Source organism: Spermophilus citellus (genome assembly GCF_964194105.1).
Source record: "Spermophilus citellus genome assembly, chromosome: 10".
Taxonomy (NCBI): Eukaryota; Metazoa; Chordata; class Mammalia; order Rodentia; family Sciuridae; genus Spermophilus; species Spermophilus citellus.
Window position 1 is genome coordinate 101253458 of NC_138197.1, and position 16136 is coordinate 101269593.

Below are 16136 nucleotides of genomic sequence, written 5' to 3' on the forward strand. Positions count from 1 at the left end.
CTCCACCCCCTCTACTATAGATCGTTTCTTCCACTTATATAATTTTTCTCCTACCCCTCCTTTCCTCTTATATGTAATTGTGTATAACCCTGAGGCTCACCTTCCAGTTCCATGCAATCTCCCTTCTCTCTCCCTTTCCCTCCCGCCTATCATCCCTGTTTAATGTTAATCTTCTTCTCAAGCTCTTGTCTCTACCCTGACCTTGGTTACTCCCCTTATATCAAAGGAGACATTTGGCATTTGTTTTTTAAGGATTGGCTAGCTTCACTTAGCATAATCTGCTCTAATGCCATCCATTTCCCTCCAAATTCTATGATTTTGTCATTTCTTATTGCAGAGTAATACTCCATTGTGTATAAATGCCACATTTTTTTAATCCATTCATCTATTGAAGGGCTTCTAGGTTGGTTCCACAATCTTGCTATCGTGAATTGTGCTGCTATGAACATCGATGTAGCAGTGTCCCTGTAGCATGCTCTTGTTAGGTCTTTAGGGAATAGACCGAGAAGGGGAATAGCTGGGTCAAATGGTGGTTCCATTCCCAGCTTTCCAAGAAATCTCCATACTGCTTTCCAAATTGGCTGCACCATTTTGCAGTCCCACCAACAATGAACAAGTGTACCCATTTCCCCACATCCTCGCCAGCACTTGTTGTCTTTGGACTTCTTAATGGCTGCCAATCTTACTGGAGTGAGATGGTATCTTAGGGTGGTTTTGATTTGCATTTCTCTGACTGCTAGCGATGTTGAGCATTTTTTCATGTACTTGTTGATTGATTGTATGTCCTCCTCTGAGAAGTGTCTGTTCAGGTCCTTGGCCCATTTGTTGATTGGGTTATTTGTTATCTTATTGTCTAATTTTTTGAGTTCTTTGTATACTCTGGATATTAGGGTTCTATCTGAAGTGTGTGGAGTAAAGATTTGTTCCCAGGGTGTAGGCTCCCTGTTTATCTCTCTTATTGTTTCTTTTGTTGAGAGAAAACTTTTTAGTTTGAGTAATTCCCATTTGTTGATTCTAGTTGTTAACTCTTGCGCTATGGGTGTCCTATTGAGGAATTTGGAGCCCGACGCCACAGTATGTAGATCATAGCCGAATTTTTCTTCTATCAGATGCCGTGTCTCTGATTTAATATCGAGCTCCTTGATCCATTTTGAGTTAACTTTTGTGCATGGCGAGAGAAAGGGATTCAGTTTCATTTTGATGCAAATGGATTTCCAGTTTTCCCAGCACCATTTGTTGAAGATGCTATCCTTCCTCCATTGCATGCTTTTAGCCCCTTTATCAAATATAAGATAGTTGTAGTTTTGTGGATTGGTTACTGTGTCTTCTATTCTGTACCATTGGTCCACTCGCCTGTTTTGGTACCAGTACCATGCTGTTTTTGTTACTATTGCTCTGTAGTATAGTTTGAAGTCTGGTATTGCTATACCGCCTGATTCACACTTCCTGCTTAGCATTGTTTTTGCTATTCTGGGTCTTTTATTATTCCATATGAATTTCCTGATTGTTTTATCTATTTCTACAAGAAATGCTGTTGGGATTTTAATTGGGATAGCATTGAACTTATAGAGAACTTTTGGTAATATCGCCATTTTGATGATGTTAGTTCTGCCTATCCATGAACAGTGTATATTTTTCCATCTTCTGAGGTCTTCTTCTATATCTCTCTTTAGGGCTCTGTAGTTTTCATTGTATAGGTCTTTCACCTCTTTTGTTAGGTTGATTCCCAAGTATTTTATTTTTTTGGGGGATATTGTGAATGGAGTAGTTATCCTCATTTCCGTTTCAGAGGATTTGTCGCTGATATACAGAAATGCATTTGATTTATGCGTGTTGATTTTATATCCTGCCACTTTGCTGAATTCATTTATTAACTCTAATAGTTTCTTTGTAGACCCTTTTGGGTCTGTTAGGTATAGAATCATATCGTCTGCAAATAGTGATAATTTAAGTTCTTCCTTTCCTATTTTTATGCCTTTAATTTCTTTCGTCTGTCTAATTGCTCTGGCCAGTGTTTCGAGGACTATGTTGAACAGAAGTGGTGAGAGAGGGCATCCCTGTCTTGTACCAGATCTTAGAGGGAATGCCTTCAATTTTTCTCCATTCAGAATGATGCTGGCCTGTGGCTTATCATAGATTGCTTTAACAATGTTGAGGTATGATCCTGTTATCCCTAATTTTTCTAGAGTTTTGAACATAAAGGGATGCTGTACTTTGTCGAATGCTTTTTCTGCATCTATCGAGATGATCATATGGTTCTTATTTTTAAGTCTATTGATGTGGTGAATAACATTTATTGATTTCCGTATATTGAACCAGCCTTGCATCCCAGGGATGAATCCTACTTGATCATGGTGTATAATTTTTTTGATATGATTTTGAATCCGATTCGCCAGAATTTTATTGAGGATTTTTGCATCTAGGTTCATTAGAGATATTGGTCTATAGTTTTCTTTCTTTGAAGTGTCTCTGTCTGGTTTAGGTATCAGGGTGATGTTGGCCTCGTAGAATGTCTTTGGAAGTTCTCCCTCTTCTTCTATTTCCTGAAATAGCTTGAAAAGTATTGGTGTTAGTTCCTCTTTAAAGGTTTTGTAAAACTCTGCTGTATACCCGTCCGGTCCTGGGCTTTTCTTAATTGGTAGTCTTTTGATGGTTTCTTCTATTTCCTCTATTGTTATTGGTCTGTTTAGGCTGTCTATATCTTCCTGACTCAATCTGGGCAGATCGTATGACTTAAGAAATTTATCGATGCCTTCACTATCTTCTATTTTATTGGAGTATAAGGATTCAAAGTAATTTCTGATTATCTTCTGTATTTCTGAAGTGTCTGTTGTGATATTGCCTTTTTCATCCCGTATGCTAGTAATTTGGGTTCTCTCTCTTCTTCTCTTCGTTAGCATGGCTAAGGGTCTGTCGATTTTATTTATTTTTTCAAAGAACCAACTTTTGGTTTTGTCAATTTTTTCAATTGTTTCTTTTGTTTCGATTTCATTAATTTCAGCTCTGATTTTAATTATTTCTTGCCTTCTACTTCTTTTGCTGTTGTTTTGGTCTTCTTTTTCTAGGATTTTGAGATGATATATGAGATCGTTTATTTGTTGGTTTTTTCTTTTTTTAAGGAATGTGCTCCAAGCAATGAATTTTCCTCTTAAAACTGCTTTCAATGTGTCCCATAGATTCCGATATATTGTGTCTGTGATTTCATTTAACTCTAAGAAGTTTTTAATTTCCTCCTTAATGTCTTCTATAACCCATTGATCATTCAGTAACCTATTGTTCATTTTCCAAGTGATGCATGATTTTTCCTTCCTTCTTTATCGTTGATTTTCAGTTTCATTCCATTATGATCAGATAAGATGCATGGTATTATTTCTACTCCTTTATATTGTCTAAGAGTTTTCCTGTGACATAATATATGATCTATTTTTGTGAAGGATCCATGTGCTGCTGAGAAAAAAGTGTAACTACTTGATGTTGGGTGGTATATTCTATATATGTCGATTAAGTCTAGGTTGTTAATTGTGTTGTTGAGTTCTATAGTTTCCTTATTTAACTTTTGTTTGGAAGATGTTGTCCAGTGGTGAGAGAGGTGTGTTGAAGTCTCCCATGATTATTGTATGGTGGTCTCTTAGACTCTTGTACTTGAGAAGAGTTTGCTTGATGAACGTAGCTGCACCATTGTTTGGGGCATATATATTTATGATTGTTATGTCTTGTTGGTGTATGGTTCCCTTGAGCAGTATGCAGTGTCCCTCTTTATCCTTTTTGATTAACTTTGGCTTGAAATCTATTTTGTTTGATATGAGTATGGACACTCCTGTTTGTTTCCGCATTACATATGAGTGGAATGATTTTTCCCAGCCTTTCACCCTCAGTCTATGTATATCTTTTCCTATCAAATGCGTCTCCTGTAGGCAACATATTGTTGGATCTTGTTTTGTGATCCATTCGACTAGCCTGTGTCTCTTAATTGGTGAGTTTAAGCCATTAACATTTAGGGTTATTATTAAGATTTGGTTTGTTCCTCCTGTCATATTTGTTATTTATGTTACTAAACCTGATTAGTTTTCCTCTTTGATTACTTTCCCCCCTTTACTGTCCTACCTCCCACTGATGGTTTTCAATGTTATTTTCAGTTTCCTCTTCCTGTAATGTTTTGCCAAGGATTTTTTGAAGAGATGGTTTTCTGGCTGCGAATTCTTTTAACTTTTGTTTATCGTGAAAGGTTTTAATTTCATCTTCCATCCTGAAGCTTAATTTCGCCGGATACACGATTCTTGGTTGGAACCCATTTTCTTTCAGTGTTTGAAAAATGTTATTCCAGGATCTTCTAGCTTTCAGAGTCTGTGTTGAGAGATCAGCTGTTATCCTGATTGGTTTGCTCCTAAATGTAATTTGCTTTCTTTCTCTTGTAGCTTTTAAAATTCTCTCCTTATTCTGTATGTTGGGCATCTTCATTATAATGTGTCTAGGTGTGGATCTCTTATGATTTTGCACTTTCGGCGTCCTGTAGGCTTCTAGGATATGGGATTCTGTTTCATGCTTCAAGTCTGGGAAGTTTTCTCGTATTATTTCATTGAATAGATTGTTTCTTCCTTTGGTTTGGAGCTCTGTGCCTTCCTGTATCCCAATGACTCTTAAGTTTGGTCTTTTAATGTTATCCCATATTTCTTGAATGTTCTGTTCATGGTTTCTTAGCAGTCTTGCTGAGCTGTCTATGTTCTTTTCAAGTTGAAATACTTTGTCTTCATTGTCTGATGTTCTATCTTCTAAGTGATCTATTCTGCTGGTAGTATTGTCAATTGAGGTTTTAAGTTGGTTTATTGCTTCCTGCATTTCTAGGATTTCTATTTGTTTGTTTTTTATTACTTCTAACTCCCTGTGAAATTGATCTTTTACTTCCTGGATTTGTTTCTGTAGTTCCTTGTCAATGTGATCTTTCATTGTCTGATTTTGCTGTCTCATGTCTTCTTTGAGACTCCAGATCATCTGAAGCATGTATATCCTGAACTCTTTATCTGACATTCCATCTGTTGCAGCTATTACCTCTTCTAGAGTTGAGTTGACCTGCATTGCTTGTGGACCTTTCTTTCCTTGTCTTTTCATATTGTTTGTGTTTCTTTCTGCTTGGTGAAACTGTTGTGTTTTTGAAATTTTCCCCCTATTTATTTATATTGCTCTTGTATAGTTGGGATATCTCTCTTGTAGGGCGGGTAGTGGCTGTGCTCCTCCTCTAATTAGAGTGATCTATCTACCACGCTGGTTGGTCGTAGGTCTGCCCACCCTGCGGGCACGGGTGGCTGCTCTACTCTGCCCCCACTCCAATTGTGGTGATGTTCCTACCATGTCCTCGGATCGTTGGTCCTGATCCGGATGTGGGCGGCAGCTCTGCTCCACCCCTACTCCAATTGGTGTGACGTGTCTACCACGCTGGTCGGCCTCTAAGCCTGTTCCACCGGTGGGTCTCAGATCAGCCTACCTTGCGGGCTTGGGCGGCAGTTCTGCTCAGCCTCCACTCCCAGTGGGGGTACCTAACTGCCTCTCCAACGGGTCGCTGGGCCTTTTCCGGACACTGGCGGTGGCTCTGTTCAACCCCCACTCCAACCAGTGTGACGTGACTGCCTCGATGCTACTTGTCCACCACACTGGCAGGCTGCCGAGACTGTCCTGCCAGTGGGACGCAGGTCTGCCTACCTTGCAGGATCAGATGGAGGCTCTTCACGGCCTCCACTCCAAGTGGGGTGACTTGGCTACCCTGCCGTCGGGTCGCTGGTCCTGTTCCAGGCGTGGGCGGCTACTCTCCTCGGCCCCAGCTGCAGTTGGGGTGTCGTGATACCACACCAGCGGGTCCCTTAGCCTGCTCTGGGCACAGGTGGCAGCTCCACTCTGCCCTCCAGGCCCCCGCAGCACCCAGCAGGACCCGGACCAAGAAGCAGTCCCTGTAGGATCCCCAATCCTGAGCCAGAGCAGCTTTGGGAGTCAGGAGCCGGCCTCTCCGGTCCCCGCCACGTTCTGCTAGGAGCAGGCTCCACAGAGCAACCGCTGCGGGTTCTCCAACCCAAGGCCAAAGCAGCCCCGGGAGCCCAAGCCTGGCCGCACCAGACTCTCCCTGCTCAGTGCCCAAGCCTGGCCGCACCAGACTCTCCCTGCTCGGTGCCCAAGCTTGGCCGCACCAGACTCTCCCTGCTCGGTGCATGCTCCGCTGGGAGCAGAGTCAAAGACGCAGTTCCCGCGGGCTCCCCAGCCCCGGGCCAAAACTGTTCCGGGAGTCAGAGTCCCGCTGCCCCTCGTAGCAAGTTTCACTTGTAGCTGGCCTCAGCTCGCGGTCCCCGCATGTTCCCCGGCCCTGGGCTCAAGCAGCTATGGGATCCAGAACCCAGCCTCTCCGATCCCTGCCACACTCTGCTAGGAGCAGGCTCCACAGAGGTACCCCAGCCTCAGGCCCCAGCAGCCTGGGGCCTGGCCGAGCCTGGCCGCTCCAACCTCTCCCAGCTCAGTGTACGCTCCGCCAGGGGCAGGGTCAAAGACGCAGTCCCCGCGGGCTCCCTAGCCCCGGGCCAAAACTGTTCTGGGAGTCCGAGCCACGCCACCCCTCAGCACACAATCCACTTGTAACTGGCCTCAGCCCGGAGTCCCCGAAGGATCCCTCGCCCTGGGCCAAAGCAACCCGGGGAGCTAGAATCTGGCCGCTCAAAGTCCGGCGCCCGCCTTGCCAGGGGTGAGCCCCCAAGAGTATTCTCCTCAGGATCTCCAGTCCCGAGCCTGAGTGATCTGTCTGCGAGACGCAGGCAAATACCAGCCTGGAATCACCTGTTCCGTAGTTGAATGAGCTGAGATCAGTAGAAAACAGGGATGATTGCATCAGCTCTCCAAGATGGCGGCTGCTGACCTCCTCCGTGTTCCGACCGGTGTTGGGGATCAAACTGGACAGGTTCTCTCCTCTGTCTCAAGGCCGGAACTCAGCACTCAGCGCGGCCAGTGCGCCGCTGGCAGGAGCCTCCAGAATCCGCTTCGCTGTAATCCCGCTCCGGTACCTCGCCGCTAACCAGCACCACGCCCCAGACTCCATCCGCGGGGCGGTCCGCCGACCAGGTACTGGTCCCTTGTTTCTTTACATATTACTCTGTACAATGTACATTCATAAATCTAACAACACTATAAGTATGAAGTTTATTCTTAATGAACAAATAGATGCTTTGAACTAAGTAAGGCTGGACTTTTAAAAAATCACCTAGTCTCCCACCAATCATCAGTGCAGTGATTTTGGAGGTTTACCATATGTTTTGAGCTTCACTGCATACTTTATATGGTCCATAGTTAAATATACAAAATGCTGCCTCATGTAAAAGAAACTTATCTATTTTTTTTATTGGTTGTTCACAACATTACAAAACTCTTGACATATCATATTTCATACATTAGATTGAAGTGGGTTATGAACCCCCCAATTTTACCCCAAATGCAGATTGCAGAATCATATTTTACATAATGCCCTATTAGTAATTGTTGTATTCTGCTACCTTTCCTATCCCCTACTATCCCCCCTCCCCTCCCCTCCCATCTTCTCTCTCTACCCCATCTACTGTAATTCATTTCTCTCCTTGTTTATTTTCCCATTCCCCTCACAACCTCTTATATGTAATTTTGTATAGCAATGAGGGTCTCCCTTTATTTCCATGCAATTTCCCTTTTCTCTCCCTTTCCCTCCCATCTCATGTCAAGAAACTTATCTAATCAGCACATTAACACTAATACTTGAAACGACAATTAACTTTAAGTATATGTTGTAAGTGTGAAATAAATTCAAAGGATAAAGAGAAGTTAAATGGTGAAGGGGAATTTTCAATGGAACTCATCAAGGAAGGCTTTACAGGGGTTTTCAGAGTTCACATAGTTCATTCATATTTTCAAGGATGGTTAGGATTTAGAAGATGGCTAATGTGATTGGGGGAAAAGAGCATTTTTATTTTCCTGAAGAAAATACTGTGAACAGGAAAGGGGCTGCAGAGATTAGTTTAATAAATCCTAGAACAAATTGAGAAAAAAAATAGTGCCTGAAGAAGAGACAATTATAATAAGATACTTATTTGCATTGGCTTCATTTTGAAAGGTAGAAACCAAGGTCATGAAATTTTTTCTTTGAAGTGAGAAAACAGCCTCTACCTCAGAGCAAAGCCTGAGGGGTGTGACCCTTGTCCTTGGAAAAACCAACCGAACACTCCTAGGCATATACCCACCCTGTTGAGTTGTTTATCTACAAATAACAGGAGAGATCTGGGAGCCAGGTGTCTCTGACTCAGTCAGGCTAGGTGAAGACCCATAGCAACCCCCTAGCAACCACCAATCAGCATGAGACAGGGAAATACCTGGGATGCCAGATGACCCTTCCAGTAGTTTATGGTGGTTGATAACATGTTGGGAAACCACATAGTTCAGCACATACTCCCCTCGTGGCTTAAACCAATCAGTTCAAACGAATCCCCCTCTTGTACTAACCAATCACCCTTACCCAACTTGTTCTCACCAGTGAATGTGCTAATCATATTTTAGAGTTGTTTTATGGTTTTCCCGCAGTGTGTGATGACTTGCTAAGAGATGTTATGATGTATGTGAAATCCCTGATTTCCCCAAAGATTGTATAAAACTGCTGCAAACCCTGGGCTCGGGCCTCTCAGGGACACCAGTTGCTATGTGCATGCAGAGGACCGAGCTAGCTCTCAATAAACACCTCTTTGCTGCTTACATCAATCTTGGTCTCTGGTGGTCTTTTGGGGGTCCCAAACTCGAGCATAACAGAAGATTCTGAACTCTGTTTTTTCTCTAAGATGTGGGAGACAGTAAGACCAACCCAAGGTAAATTTTGGAAGAAGTAACTATACCCCCAGTAGGTTTCTAAATTGACTGCATTAATTCTCTTTGTGTTAACTCAAACTCAATTTTTTTCAACATTCATTTTCTTCTTCCTTATCTGATTCCTCAGATTTGAACAGTCTCAGTTGTTTGAGAACGCAGGCAAAACAAATTCAGATTGATGTGTGAATTGCGGATTGCCCTGAGGCCTTCTATTATGGTTTTGAGATGAGGTGTTCCCAAAAAGTTCATATGTAAGACAATACAAGAGTTTGAGGTAAATGATTGGCTTATAAGAGCTTTAACCTAATCAATGCATTTATCCAGTGATAAGGATTATCTGGGGTATAATTGTAGGCAGGTGGGAAGTGGCTGAGGACATAGGTCACAGGGGGTTTATTTTTTGTCCCTGATGAGCAGAGCTCTCTCTGCTTCCTGACTGACATGTCCTGAGTTGCTTTTCTTTGCCACATTTGCCACCATGATATTCTGCCTCCAGCACAGGCAAGCATATGAAGCAGGGATTATTTAAAAAGGGGTAACAGACTTCTCCAGGGAGGGAGAAGGGGGCCATAGCTGCTATCCTGGTATCTCAAGAAGTGAGGTGTTCTGCCCTTTTTATATGTCCTAGGCTTCTTTTGTTCTCCTGTGTCTGCTCCCTTCTCTCTCTCCTGGAATGCTCAGTGGGATGTCCAAAAGGTGGGAAACTGATGGGCTAAGGAGTATTGGCAGGATGGAGGAGCCAAGGACACATTAATTAACAGCTTTATAGCTCCCTTTAGGGAGGGGCAACTTCTGCTCAGGTAACCTTAGCAACTGGTTAGAGCAGGCCAGGTTCTTGATAAGGGTGGAGGTAGGGCTCTGAAGGAATTAACATTTCAATCCCTCAGGGGATAGTCTCCAACTTCCTGGATTCACTCAAAATTGGCCTCCTCTATCTGACCTGACTCAATTTACCTATCTCTACTAACTACCTGTCTAATTCTGGCTTCATAAGATTGTTCTTTTCAAGTCTCTTGATCACAGAGCTGATAAAGCTGACTAAAACACTCTTCTTAAATTTAAAAATCCCGGTAAAGGTTGATAGTATCCATTAAATGAAAAATGAAAAAAAAAAAAAAAAGCTTACCCAGTTTTTCAGTTTCAGGAGGGAGGCCAATCTGTATGCACCCACCTCTTTTAGATATTTAGTTTCTTCAAAGAGATCCCCTGGCTGAGTTCTGCCCTGTCCATTCATCCGGTTACCTCTTTTCAGTTTAAACCAATCATGTTTTCTTCAGTGAACCTTTTCAGGATTCTATCCTGATCCACAGAAAGGACTAGGCTTGTTTGCTTTTTAACATTCAGAGGTTCAGTGTTTTCAATTTTTATATGAGTTTGCTAGGGAGGCTGTAACAAAATACTGCAGCCTGGGTGGCTTAAGCAAAGAAATGATATATATTTTTTAAACCATTGTAGAGGCTGAAATGCTAAGATGAAGGGGCCAGAAGTTTAGATTCTTCTGTGATCTCTTTTCTTGGCTGGAAGATGGGTGCCTTCTTGCTATGTCCTTACATGGATGGACTTTTCTCTGTGCATGTGAGAAACTGATGTGACTCCATTTTTGAGAAACCAGCCTCTACCTCAGAGCAGGGCCTGTCCAAAGGAGTGTGTGGGGGGGTTGACCCTGGTCCTTGGAAAACTGTTCCTAGGCACATAGCTACACTGTTGAGTCATTTGTCCATAAATAACTGGAAAGGCCTGCAGAGCCAGATATCCCTACCTACAGTAACCAGGTGTCCTTGACTCAGCAATGCAAGTTCCTGGAAATATCAAAGAATGCTTGAGACCTAATTTTGGACCATAGCAGCAACCAATCAGAGTGAGACCGGGAAAATACCTGAAATGCCAGGTGACTCTCCTAGTAGTTTTGGTGAATGATTAGGCAACCCTACAGTTTAGCATATACACTCTTGCAACCCCTAAACCAATCAGTTCAAATGTATCTACCACTTGAACTAACCCATCACGCTTACCCGACTTGTTCCTGCCAAGAAATGTACTAATCAAGGTTAAGAGTTGTTGTTTGATTTTCCCGTGGTATGAAATGATTTTCTGTGTGATGTTGTGATGCATAGAGTATCCCCCCCAAACCTATAAATCCTTACTGAACTAAGGGCCAGGATCACTCCTCGGATTGCTGAATCAGAAACAGTTGTGAGTCCACATTTGAACTGGCAATAAAGACTCTTGTGTGATTGCATCGGATTCGGCTTCTGGAGGTCTATTGGGGTCCCAGGAATCTGGCATTACACATGCACATCCCTGGTATCTCTTCCCCCTCTAAGGACATTCATCACATTGGATTATCATGCTATGACATCATTTAACTTTTGCTTTTTAAAGGCCTTCTTTCCAAATATAGCCACATTTAGAGATAGAGCTTAAACATATGAATGTATGGGGATACTATTCACTTCATGACATATAACTTTTACTAGATAAGTGCTCAAGAAATAGCCATAAAGTTACAATGTATAGTATCCTAGAGAAATAGAGTTAAGTCTCAAATTATGTCTCCTTTTATTTGGGTCTTTCCAGGAACTTGCATTGCTGAGTCAAGGACACCTGGTCACTGTAGTTAGGGATATCTGGCTCCATAGGCCTTTCCAGTTATTTACTGGACAAATGACTCAGCAGGGTAGCTATGTGCCTAGGAACTGGTTTTCCAAGAACAAGCGTCATTCCCCCTCCCTTGAAACAGAAGTGTAAATACATATTGTGATGGGTAACTTTATGTATCAATTTGGCTGTGCCACCTTGCTCATAGATACTTGGTCAAATATGATTCTGTGTTTCTGGGGTGGGTGCTTTGTGGATGAGATTAACATTAAAACTGATGGGGCTGGGGATGTGGCTCAAGCGGTAGCGCGCTCGCCTGGCATGCGTGCAGCCCGGGTTCGATCCTCAGCACCACATACCAACAAAGATGTTGTGTCCGCCGAGAACTAAAAAATAATAAATATTAAAAAATTATCTCTCTCTCTCTCTCTCTCTCCTCTTTCTCTCTCTCTCTTAAAAAAAAAAAAAACTGATGGAGGCAGATTGCCTTCTATAAGGTAGGTGTGTTTGTCTATTCAATTGAGGTCTTAATAGAGAAAGACTAACTGCCTCCAGGCAAGAACTACTTCTGCCAGCTGATGGCATTCAAACTTGAACTGTGATATCCTTTTTTTTCCAACAGGTCCACCCTAGAAATTTTACACTTGCAGCCTTCATAATTGTGTAAGCCTATTCCTTAAAATTAACCTCTCTCCTCTTTACTCTCACTCTGTCTATCTCTCCCCCTCTCCTTCCCTCCCCCTCACACACATGCATGTGCACACACATCTTGTTGGTTCTGTTTCTCTCTTTCTCTGGAGATGTCTGACTAACACACAATATAAACTTTAATAACAGAGTGTACCCTGTTACTTCAGTCACCTGCATTCCCCTCCATGGGCTTCTCCTGTTTAGACTGTGTCTCCTTTGGGAAGTAGGGGCAGATGCAAAGTGCTAGAATGTCAGATTAATTGAATTCTATTCAAATTCCTAACCAGAGTCAGCCCCTGTAGTCTGTTTTTCAAACTATGTGGTTTGATTTTATGGTCAGCAATTCATAATTTTGGAAGAATTAGAATAAGTAGACAGTCAAACTTCTTTTTGATCTTAATTCATCTGGCTATAGTGCAGGGACTTCTCCAAATGTGATTCTGATGGGAACTTTGCATGTGGATATGATACAGCACCATTGGGAGGCACTGTGTATATTACATAGTGCAGCAGAGGTCAAAGGCCAGATCTGGGCTGAGTATAATTTTATTTGAAAGTGGCATGAGACTCAATCTCTCCAGAGAACATTTTTGGTAACTCACTAGTTTATAGTCTTTTTCTAGTTAGCTTCTTAACCTTTCCTGAAGAGGATCAACGATAAGCATTATTAACTCCTTAGTGGCATCTAGGGACAATGAAATGCAAAGAGGAAAGTGACCTGCCATATATCATGATTCAGCTTTGAAAAGAATTCCATTGCACTAAGTACTCTCAGAAGCCACAGCTGAGGTCTGAAACTTCAGTCATCCCAGAAAATAATATGGTCCCTGTTTTGTCCTATGGGAAACACCGCTATGATCTGTGTAATATAAAAAAAGAGAGAGAACTTCTGAATGACAAAATAATTAACTTTTTCATTCCTGAAATGGCGAAGTCGACCAGTATAAGACTGTGTTGACTTGAAATGAAATAAAAAAGGGAGCTTTGTCAGTTCACATTATTCCCCTATGCTATTTGCATATAGTACTACAGACTCCATGGAAGCTGAAAAAATGATTTTTTTTCCTAGCTAGAGAGTATAGGGAGCAAGATGCAAGAAACGATTTTTTTTTCTCTTCTGAAGGAAATGTATGATTAATGTCTATCAAGAAGTTTTCTTTTATAAAACCTCACAACATCCTGATTAACATTCTGAATGTTAGTTTTTTTTTTTTTTAGTTTTCACCATCTTCTCTAGTATAATTGCCTTTAAGACAAATTGAAAATAGTTTTCTTTTTTTTTTTTTTTGTATCCTAGAATCCTTGCTCTAGAGACCTTCCTGCCAAATACTCATTTTACTTTAGGAGAAAACAGATTCATGAATCTTAAATGACGTGCCACTTATCACACAGCTGTTTCTATTTTATTTTGTGTATGTCTATATGTGTGACTGATAAGGCTGTCTTCTTTTTATTCCCAGCATAGTGAAAAGTTTCCAAATACAAAAGCAAGATAATTTTTTGCTGCCATGAGTACTACTTTCACTTAAACGTTGCCAATCACAACTCTAATAAATTAAGTAAAAAGTCATGGGTAGGGCCTAAGGTGGAGGTGACTACTGTTCTAACTGAACTCATGGGTACAACCAAATCTGAGCCAATGGTTGGGATGGGTATTAAGGGATATGAAGACTGGAGGATGCTTTTTTTTTTAATAGTATTCTCCCATTTGGAGGGAGAAAATGGTCCCCAAGTCTCTATCCTGTCTTCTCACACTACTGCATATTGGATGATAGCAAGGATTTTGGAGTCAAACAGACCTGAGGTTCAATTCTTGCTCTTTTGTTTTCATTTTTTGTGACCTTGATAAAGTAAATTAGCTTTTGATATAATAATTCCTACTGTATAGAAGTTCAATCATATAATGTCACTAAGTATTTCTGAAGATAGATTCTATCATTTCATGATTTTCATTTGCATAGTTATTATGTTATTGATTTTTCTCCTTTGATTTACTTTTATGTAGTTTTTCATTTTCTTTTTTTGTTTTGCTTTTGTAAAACCAACCATGTCAGCTAGCAAAGGGAATTGTCATGGTAAATAAAAAAGCCAGGGAATGGGGTACACATCAGGGAAAATGGGGGGGGGGTCAAAAATCTGTTATAGTAAAAACAAACGATCTCTTTATCCAGAGGAATAAAAATGATAGCACCAAAAATAATGACAGCTGCTATTAACTAGTATGTACAATATTCACTATTAAGCATTTCCATATGGTAGCTCATTTAATTCTCCATAAATACCATAAAATTATTGTTATTATTCCAACATTTTGGCTAGGGAATTGTTTTTTTTTTTAAGAGAGAGAGAGAATTTATTTTATTTTATTTTTTTAGTTTTTGTCGGACACAACATCTTTGTTTTTGTATGTGGTGCTGAGGATCGAACCCGGGTGGCACGCATGCCAGGCGAGCGCGCTACCGATTGAGCCACATCCCCAGCGCCTTGACTAGGGAATTGTGACTCCGATAGTAAGGTGAGGTATCAGTTCCTTTTCTATTGTTACAACAAAGTATCTAATACTGGGTAGTATTTAAAGAAAAGAGGTTTATTGGACTCACAATTCAGGGGGCTGGAAAGTCCAAGTAGCATGGCACCAGTGTCCTGCCAGGGGCCCCTGGATGCATCACAAAATGTTGGAGAAGTGGAAACAGAACTGGACACGGGCAAAAGGGCCAAGAGTATGGGCTGGTCTGGCTTTATAATAACCCACTCTTAGGAGAATTAATTCATTCCACAAAACTAGCATTAGTCCCTTTTGAGGGTGGTGCCCCTGTGACCTAACTGTCTTCCATGAGGCCACACCTTTCTAAGGTTCCATCACCTCACACATGGACAAAGATGCCACACAGGGGCAAAGATGCCAGCATATGAAACCTTGGGGGACACACTCAAATCACCGCAGACAACCTGAGCAAGGTAAATTAGTGAATTGTGGAGTTTGAATTCAAAACTCAAGCGGACCTTATTTTAGGGCTTTTAATGTTTCAAAATATTATCCTACAATGTTCTAGAAGAGAAAGATGAGATTGGAAGTTTATAAAACTTAACTCATAACATGCTCAGTTTCATGAAGACCACCACTTCCTATAGGTATTTACCATACAACTTCCACTATTGTTTTACTGAAAAATCCAGGAAATTTTTGATATAACTCAAGTGGAAAAATGAAAAATTTCAGTAAGTGATGTAGGGCCACAATAAAATAATTTCTATTCTAGTTTTTGTATGGAAAAGAAAAAGAAAATCCTTATGACCCTAGAAGAGAGAATTTCTTAAGTAAATAAAAAAAATGCCCCAAAGAAAAAGATGAATGAATTTAATTCATTCGATCATAGTTAAAATTATTATTATATGACAAGATAACATAAATTAAATAAAAACAAAAGACTTAGAAGAAGGTTTCTCTAACACATATATAACTAGCAAATTTTTGTTTGGTGAACACAAAAAATTCCTATAAATTAATAAGAAATAAACTAAAAATAACCCCAAAAAACAGACAAAAGTTTTTCCAGGCTGAGTATCTTTAACCAAAAATCCAAAATCTAAAACATTTCAGAATACGAAACTTTGGAATGCCAAAATAATGCTACAAGTGAAAAGTTCTATGTCACCCCAAGTGACAGTTTGCAGAAAAAACACAAATGCACTAAAAATATACAAAATTATCTATAGATTATATGCATAAAATCTACACAAAACATAATTGAATTTTGATTTTAGACTTGAGTCCCATCTTCAAGATATCTCATGATGCATATGCAAATACTGCAAAATCTGAAGAAATATGAATTCTGAAACACTTCTAGTCTCAGGCATTTTGGATAAGGCTCATTCAACCTGTATATCATTTTGAATGATTTTTGGGGACCAAGACCACAAAGAACTCAAAAAACTTAACACCCTCCCCCCACAAAAAAAATAAGAAAAAAAAAAACAAAGCTAAACAAATA